Source organism: Trichosurus vulpecula, chromosome 3 (genome assembly GCF_011100635.1).
Source record: "Trichosurus vulpecula isolate mTriVul1 chromosome 3, mTriVul1.pri, whole genome shotgun sequence".
NCBI lineage: Eukaryota > Metazoa > Chordata > Mammalia > Diprotodontia > Phalangeridae > Trichosurus > Trichosurus vulpecula.
The window spans coordinates 163,241,262-163,250,547 of record NC_050575.1 but is presented as its reverse complement, the minus strand read 5'-3'; positions in this window follow the sequence as shown (position 1 = coordinate 163,250,547).

Sequence of the window (9,286 nt, the reverse complement as noted above, 5' to 3'; positions counted from 1 at the left end):
CAGTCTCACTAAGTCTCAAGATCTGAAGGATAATATCCCTGCACCCTTCATTCCCCCCATATGTCTGGGCATACAGAGCTCCAGTCCTGGAATCTGGTGGGGCTAAAAAGGACCAACTGTTCTAGTGATTGGTGCAGCAATGAGTGGATGCTAGAGAGGAAAGTGAACAACATTCACACACTCGCTGCGTGCAGAAACATTGTACCAGATGCTGTGGGAAGAGGTATAGGAAAATGCTTTAAAGTTGAATCGTAGTATAGGTGTGGTAATAAAATCTTCGGGCTGTTAAACAGCAGAACTGTAGCTGATAGTGGCCCAAAGACCTGAATTTGAATCTGGACCACTTGGCTACTGTCTTTGTTATAGGTCTGGAGGACAGGTCCTTTTGCCTCTCTGGCTTTCCCTTAATCTTCTGTTAAATGAGAGAATTGGATGAGTGTCTCCAAAGTCCCTTGGGTTCTAAATCCTTTGATCCCTTGAGTTCTGAGAGCCTTGCTGCTTATTGTGTGATCTTGGGTGAATTCTGGGCCTCAGTTCCCTCATCTATAAAGTGGGAATGATAATACTTGCACTCCACACCTCGTAAGGTTGAGGTTAGTTAAGCACTTTGTGAACCTTAAGGTATGACGGAGATAGTATTATTGTTCCATTCTGTGCTTCCACTAACTAGTTGTGCATCCTCGGACTAATCTCTCTGACTTTCCAATTTTGTTGTTTTATGCAGGATAATTGTGAAGTTTAAATGATATGCCTGTTGCAAAAATGCTTTTAAAAGTGCTATGCCAGTGTATGGGGTTATTGCACTCATGAGCCCAGGTCCCTTCAAAACTTGAGTGACAAAATGCTAACATGTCTAGACCAATCAAGTCATTGGCCACTCGGGACTGGAAGCCCTGCTAGGGGATTGGTAGGGACAAAAGAGGCAAAGAGGCATTGAAATCTAAGGAATTTATAGGCTTCTTGCAGAGATAGGACAAATATACATGGAAAAGTAGTAAACCAGTAAGAAGAATAAACCAAGTGCCCAGTGAGGGTACATAGGGGTGTGCTGGAGCCAGCTCAAACCAGCTCAGGAAAACTGATGGTTAAATTTTTAGTATTTACACATCTTGAAATCAGCAATCTACAAATCAGGGTTTGATTTATTGTTTTGTCTAGACCTTAAGAAGTCAATGGAGAAAGTGTTAATAACGCAGATGAAACTTAAAAGTGTGTGATGAGTACATCTTCCCCCCCCCATGGGCTGGTTGTTAAATATTTACCAGCACACCACTGGATACAGACACTAACTGCTGTAGGGATTCCAAAAAGGGCTAGCTCCATGAAAAAATCACAGATTTAGGGCTAGAAGGGACCTTAGAGAGCATTTAGCCTGGGATCTGTGTGCTTTAAAAATACTTTGATAATTGCATTTTGGTATAATTAATTCCTTTTTCAATATCATGCATTTTATGCATTTAAAAAACATTATTTTGGGGTGTTGACAGGCTGCACCAGACTTCTAAAGTGGGGTAATATAGTCTAACTCTGTCATTTCACAGATGAAGAAACTGAGGTGGAATGACTTACTTGAGGTCATATCATGAGTAAAGATTCAAAACCAGGTGCCTGATTCTATATCCAGTTGTCTTTCTATTATACCTTTAAAGAGGAGGAGGAGGAAGGAGAGAAAGAAGAGAGGAAGAGGAGGAAGAAGAGGAAGAGGAAGAAGAGGAGGAAAGAGGAAAAGAAGAAGCAGTAGAAGAGGAGGAAGAGGAGGAGGAGGAGGAAGAGGAAGAGGAGGAAGAAGTATGAGCGCAGCATATTGCCTGGATAGTGAGAAGCTTGGTGTGGCTAGAACAAAGGAAGAGCAATGGAAGATAAGGTTGGTTCCTTTGGGATGGGACCAGATTGTAGATGGCCTTGAATGCCCTATGAAGGAATTAAGAGTTTTAAAAAGAATTTTTCTAGTATAACTCTAGTAACCATCAACAAAGAGAAACATTCAAATAAACAACCAAGATTTTGGAAATGAAATGATACATAGAAGCATAAACTTTTTACGATGTGTCATCTTTAAAAGTGCACATTCTAACTACTTTCACAAAACTAGTAATAACATCTTACATGCTTTGGTACCCTCTTCTCATCCTTTTCTTCTGATTTTCTTCTGATTGTTTCTTCTAAAGTTCTTCAGATTTTAATGTTGTTAATTAAAAAAAAAATACGGTTGTAGCCAGCCTGGCTTTTGTTCCAATTCTGCTCTCATCACCCTGCATCGGTTCATACATGTTTTTCCTTATTCCTTCGTATTTGCATTTGTCATTTCTGATGGCACAGTACTATCCCATTATGCTGGTGTGCCAAAGTTTATTCAGCCATTCCTTAATCATTGACCATATTGGTCGCCCAGGAAAATTTTAAAGAAAAATCAAGTTTTGTTTTGTTTGCAGCAAGCACCCAAGGGTGGAAGAGATGGTTTCTGTCTTGAGGAGCTTATAGTCATAAGCTCACAGGGTCCTAGATGTGGAGCTGGGAGGGACCTTAAAAGTTGTCCCTCTCATTTTACAGGTGAGGAAACTGAGGCCCACAGGGGAGGATGACTTGCCCAAGAATGCATAGGCGGTAAGTAGCAAAGCCAGGGTTTGAATCCAGATCTGCTGAGTTCAATTCCAGCAGTCTTTCCACTTTACCACTCTTCCTTTCTTAGTTTAGTTGGGGGAGATAAAATACCAGCAGTCTACTAGACAGCAGTTAATGTAAAAACAAGTACACGCTAGGGATTATAGAGCTCATATTCATTGTTGTTCCGTCATTTTTGTCATGTCTGACTCTTTGTGACCCCATCTGGGGTTTTCTTGGCAAAGATACTGGAATGGTTTGCAATTTTCTTCTCCAGCTCATTTTACAGATGAGGAAATTGAGGCAAACAGAATTAAACCACTTGCCCAGGGTTGCCCAGCTAGCGTCTGAGGCCAGATTTGAACTTGGTTCTTCCTGATTCCTAATCCAGGGCTCTATCTACCATGTCACCCAACTGCTTGCTGGTCAGCTATTGGCCATGACCTTTTGCTTCTGTCTGTCCATCCGTCTGTCTCTGCTTTCCTAGACTTTCTCTTCGATGAACTTCAGCCTTGTACCCAAAAGTTTAGTACTGTAGATGGATGTTTATGCTTGGATTCCACATTCATTTGTAAGTGGGCGTCTGGTAAGGCCCCAGAGCTTTGGAAAAACACACTGGTCTCAGAGGAGAAGGCTTGTCCTGTTGCAGAGAGAATTGCCTCTTAAAGGGGCACAAAAAAGGTATGAGATTGTCCTTTTTTGGCCTGAGGTTTTGAGGACAGTTCTTGGCCTTTTAGTTTACCTGAAGCCCCATTATTAAGGACTCAGCTCTAACTCAGCCTTTGCTTGTTCCATTTTTCTTTTCCTCCTTTATCTTTCTCTCTGTCTCTCTCTTTTCTTCCTCTTTTCCTTTCCTTCCCCTCTCTCCCTTTCTTTCTCTCTCCCTCTTTCCCTTTCTCCTTGTGTTTTTCTCTCCTTCCTCTATTTCTCTCCTTATCTTCTCCCTTCCTCTCTTTCCTCCCTCCTTTCTTTTTTTAAAGTTTAATTCTCTTTGTCTCTGTCAGTCTCTGTCTCTTCCTGTCTGTATCTCTTGGTCTCCCTCTTTCTGAATCTCTCTCCCTCCCCCTCTTTCTTTTCCTGCCAGGAATCCTGTCTCATGTGAACCAATACTCTGTGGCTCTGCTATTTCCCTCCTTTTCAGCACTGACTTGGGAAAATAGGGGAGGGGGGGGGAGGAATAGAAGAGGAGAAGAGAGGGGAGGAGAGGACAGACAGACACACACAGACAGAAGAGAGATGAAAGAGAAATGGAGACAGAGAAATAGAAGAGAAAGAGGGAAACAGTGACGGAAGATTGAGACAAGAGATGGAGAGGAGAATCAGAGGAGGGAGAGAGGGAGAGAGAGAGAGAGGGAGAGAGAGAGACAGAGACAGAGACAGACAGAGAGAGAGAGAGAGAGAGAGAGAGAGAGAGAGAGAGAGAGAGAGAGAGAGAGAGAGGAAAAAAATATCAAAGCTCCACATATTGGATCCAGATGTGCTCCCTTGCACACAGCCCTTTCCAGCAATTTAATTAAATTCCCCCAGACAGCCAGGAGGGTTTCTTAATGATCAAATTTCCCTGGCTCCCCTCCTAAAATGCCCCTTCTCTCTTGCTCACTCTGTCTCCCTGATGGATAGCCAAAGGTATTCTTCCTGCAATCAGCTCCACGAAACAGAGCAATACTTCTCTGTTCTTGCAGTAAAGCAGAGAGAACCCTGTGGTCCTTCTGTCCATTTCCCCTCTCCCTCCCCCCACCCCCAGGCTCTTAGCAAAACACCCTTTCTGCTGCAACCACTGAGACTTTGAGCTGTGCCCTCCCTTCTCCCCATCTCCCCTGGCATAGACTGATTAAAAGACTGTATTCGGGGGCACCTTATTCTGGTTCTCTTACTCCCACCCCCACTTTTATACATATATTTTGCCACAGGGAACCATCTGCCCTCTCATGGGAGGCAGGCATGAAGTGGGAGAAGGGCCAAGCCCTGTGGACCCATCTGGGCTCCTGAGCAGCAGTAAATGGAATGGAACATGGGTAGCTGTGCCTCCCTAGTCAGGAGTCTCTGGTTCTGTTTCCACATGGGGCCTGGGTGGCTGCTTTGGGATTTGTTGTTGCTTTGTTTAATTAATTGGAGTTAAGACTTAAGTACCCATAAAGCCTATGCTAGGCCCCTGGGGTAGGGGAGGGTGGAGAGGTCTACACAGTCTGACAATGTCCTTGTTCTTAGATTTCTCTTAGAACTTGGGACCTCATATTTGCACTTAGGTTCTAAATTTGGCATAGGCATTTGTGTATGTGTCTTATTAGACTGTAAGTTCCTAGAGGACAGGGCCTATAGAATTGAAACTCATTGCCAGGAGGGATAGCTTCATTCTTTGTACTTGTACCCCTAGTGCCTGGCACAGCCTGCCGTGCTGTTCCAGGTGTTCAGAGAAGGGAAAGAGTGAGGGCTAAAGCAAATCAAATTAATTGCAATCAATTCAACAAGCATTTATTAAACATTGATTATGTTCCAGGCACCAGATTCAGGGGATACAAAGACAAAACTGAAACAGTGCCTGCCCCCAAGGAGTTTCCATTCTACAGCTAGTTAGTCTGGAAGGCTGTGTGGAAGAGGTGGGACCTGGGCTGGGCTTTGAAGGATGATATAAAGTTTAGAGAAGATAGAGAGGACATTTCTAGGGGGAAGGGAATGAGCTGAGTTAAATCTAAGCCAAGTCAACCGAACAAACATTTATTAAGGGCTTGCTGTGTGTAAGACCCTTTGCTGGGTGCTGGTAGGGGACTGGATCACTGTCAAAGCTGTCTCCCTTAAGGCCTCATCCGGCTTCCACAAGATCACAGAGTCAAGTTAAACATCAATATAATAACCACAACAATAACTCATATTTATACAGCGCTTTGGGTTTATGAAGCAACAGGTAGCCTTGTGAGGTGGGTAGTGGTGGCATCATTGTCCCCATTAACAAAGTTAGAAACTGGGGCTTAGAGAAGAAAAAGAATTTGCCTTAAGATCATTCAGCAAGGAAGAGAGAAGTGGGATTTGAATCCAGATCCCTGATTTCAGGGCTATAGATCTTTCAGCAACCCCATGACACTCCATTTTTTTTTTCCTGGAGAATCTCAGAGCTGGAATGGATGTACATATCAATGTCTTTCAACCATTTTACAGACAAGGAAACTGAGGCCTCAAAAGAAGAAATAACTTGCTCCGGGTCCCATAGTGAGGTAGTAGCAAAGCTTGGATTAGGACTTAGGTCTCTTGATTTCATGAGCATCTTTACTGGCCAGTATTTAGAGGGGAGAAACATGAGTTAAGATCCGTAGGAAGAATTTAGGGTTGTTGGATCATTCTGGGTCTCATGTACCATGTGAGCCTTCTAATGCAGAATGGGCTGGAGAGTCAGTGCCAACCCCTGGGGCATCCTCACTTGATGTTTTCACTTTGATTGGGGGCAGGGGCAGGGAGGAGGGGTATAGCTCAGACAGCAAGAATGTCTTCCAAACTCTATCCTCCCTCCCTCTTTTCCAAGAGGGTCAGGGAGACTTAGAGCAGTGACTAAGCCCCTGGGAGACAGGACTCACCACACCCCTGGCAGAGGGATTGAGTTTCTCTATCATGGGGGTAGTGGGGGAGGGAGAAGAGGAGAGACAGAAAACAAATCTTTTAGCTCTTCTCTGATGCTTTTTTGGGGAGATAAAGACAGAAACCCTTTCTGTTCTTCTCCAGGAACTGTCTCTGTAGAGAGGGACTGAGTTCAAAAGAAACTCTGTAGGAGCCCAGGGGTGGGGCTGGGGCTAGATAAGAGTCAAGAAACAGCAGTGATCTCCCTACCTGGGAAATTCTGGTTCACAACTTCACATCACCACTAGCTTTTTGGTCTGTCTTGGTCCATAAACATTTCCAAAAGGTCAGGGCTGGGGTGGCACCTACGGGGGAGAGGAGCAGACAGTCAGAGGTGGCTCACCTTCTTCCTTTCTTCCAAGGCTCTACAGGGATTTTTCTTATCTTAGGTCTGGCTTATGTCCCCAGGCCCAAGACTTAGAGATGGGAGCTGACTGAGCCTGAGACCCCTATCACCGGAAGGAATGATGGACGACATCGGAAGGACACTGCCCCAAGAAAGATCCCCTCAGCAGGTCCCCAGTATATAAATAGCTCAGCTGGGAGGGCAACAAGGGCTCCTTTGTGCTCAGGGGGTAAGAGGCCAAAAGTGGGGGTGGGGATAAACCCCAAACTACCATCAGGGTTAGGCCCCTGCCCTCCTTCACTCCTGCTCCTTAGCCTCTCTTAGCTTTGATTCTTTGATGCCGACTCAGCTATGGGAGATGGCTTCCTTATCTGCACTGAGCCAGATTGGAGTCATACATAGGGTCCTAGGAGAAAGATCTGGAAGGAACCTCAGAGACTGTTTAGCCTACCCCTCCCCCCAACATTGTACAGATGAGCAAACTCTGTGTGTGTGTGTGTGTGTGTGTGTGTGTGTGTGTGTGTGTGTGTGTGTGATTGAAGGGGAAATCCTGGCTCTGAACCCATGCCCTACTCACTCTAATCTGTATCTGTTTCCACTCTACTACACTGCCTCCTAAAAGCCTGGGCACGGATGACTTAATTTCTTTTTTTTCCCTTTGATCCAGACATTCCACTTAGGTTTATTCCAAGGAAATCATTGATAAGAATACAGTCCTAAAAAGAAACCAACCAAAGAACCCACTAAAACACCAAAATATTTATAGCCTATCAATTAGGAAATAGTTAAACAAATTGTAATACATGAATGAAATGGAATACTGCTGTGCTGTAAAAAAAGAACAAAAATGATGACTATGAAGATAGAGAATCATGGAAAGATTTACAACATCTGATGCAGACTGAAGGAAGCAAAGCCCAAAAAATGTGCACAGCAGTGATAACAATGTAAATGAAAAAAAAATCACAAAACAATCAAAAGTAAATGTTCCAAAATTTAAAAGAACAAGCATGGGGATGACTTGACCTCTGCCGGAAGTCCTGATGTAAGAGATGTTTCTTAGCCCTCCTCTCTGTCCTCTTCCCCATAGCCAACCCCATTCTCTTTCCAAGGGGAACCATCTCTCTTTACACCTTCCTGGTAAAGCTGTTTGCCCCTGCCATGTCTCAGACTCCTCACTGAGCTACCTTTAAATACTGATGCATTCTACAAATATTCACTAAGAATCTCCTATTTGCAGGGCACTCTGAGAAGTCCTGAGATGACTAAGACACAATCCCTGCCCCCCACCCCCAAGGAGTAATATATTGGGGAAAGAGGTGGATAGGATATATATGTGACAGTGGTTGTTTGTCCTTTGTTTTTCAAAGAAAACCAATGACATCACGGTTGGATGATATCTAGACTTGGGAGTGAATTGGATTTAAATAAGGGACAGTTGCGCAAAGTCGTCAGCCTCACTCTCTTTTCCAGAGTCATTGAAGTCCAGTGGGAAGACAACGGTCAAGATGACTGGCCATGGCCAGGGATGTGGTGGATGACCTTAGTGTCTTTGATGTCTGACCAAACTCTAAGCTCTCTACAACACCTTCTTCAGCCACTTTCATGGCCGTTGGAACAAATTGTTCTCATCTGCCCATACCTATGGGAGAAATCTTCACATGCTTGGGGTAGGCATCCCCCCAACTCACTGATGGGTTTGAGACCCCTTGGTTATCTTCAACCTCTTTTAGTCCATCTGCTGAGATGGTTTTTCCCAGGGTGTGGTCACTGCACATGCTGCAGCTTTTTGTAAACACAAGTGAGAGGTGGGTGACCGGTGGACACCAAAGTGGGTGAGCAGGCCTGAAAAGGACTTGGCAAGCCCTCTCATTGGAGATGCCAATCCTCCCTGAACACTCCATACACCCCTACGTGACTATAATACAGCACAGAATGGGTTAATTCATAAGAGAATTATGAGCATCGGTTATAAAGATATGGCCACCAGGCCCTTGGACTTCTTACAGGAGGCCTTCAGCTCTCACATCCATCATGGAGCAGGGAAAGGAAACTGGGATTCAGAGTCAAAATGAACACCTGCGATTGACTGTGGCTCTTTCACCTATTGCCTGTAAGGCAGCAAGGCAAGTCATATCCCCTCTCTGGGCCTCAGTTTTCCTCTCTGTAAAATGGAGGCATATAGGCCAGATGGCCTTCCAGCTTTAAATGGTACCCAAGTCAAGTCAAGAAACACTTCTTAAGTGCATGCTATGTGCCAACCACTGTGCTAAGGGTGGGGATACAACTACAAGCAGAAAGAAAGATGGTCCCTGCCCTCATGGATTTAATTTTCACCCAAGGATCCCTGATCTAGAGTTGGAAGGGACATCATAGGCCATGTAGTCTGACCCCGCTATTTTGAAGAAATAATTGAATATATAATTATATAATATAATTGAAGAAATGAAGAGCTGAGGGAGTTAAATGATTGCCTGAAGTCCTCCAAACTCTACCACATCATGATACCACCTCAGGTCGACTTGTGTAGAGACTGGGCTCTTCGCTAGGGGTGGGAAGGAGGAAGGAAGGGCTGGGCTTCTCTTAACCCTTCACCTTGTGGATGAGGTAGGTATATGTGGCCCATATGTAAAGAAGTCAAGGGTCAGTTCCATTGTCCACCAGGGAATCTACCTAGGGTGTCTCCCTCACGTCCTTGTCCTTGTCCTTTGCTCTCAGAACCCATGTTACTCC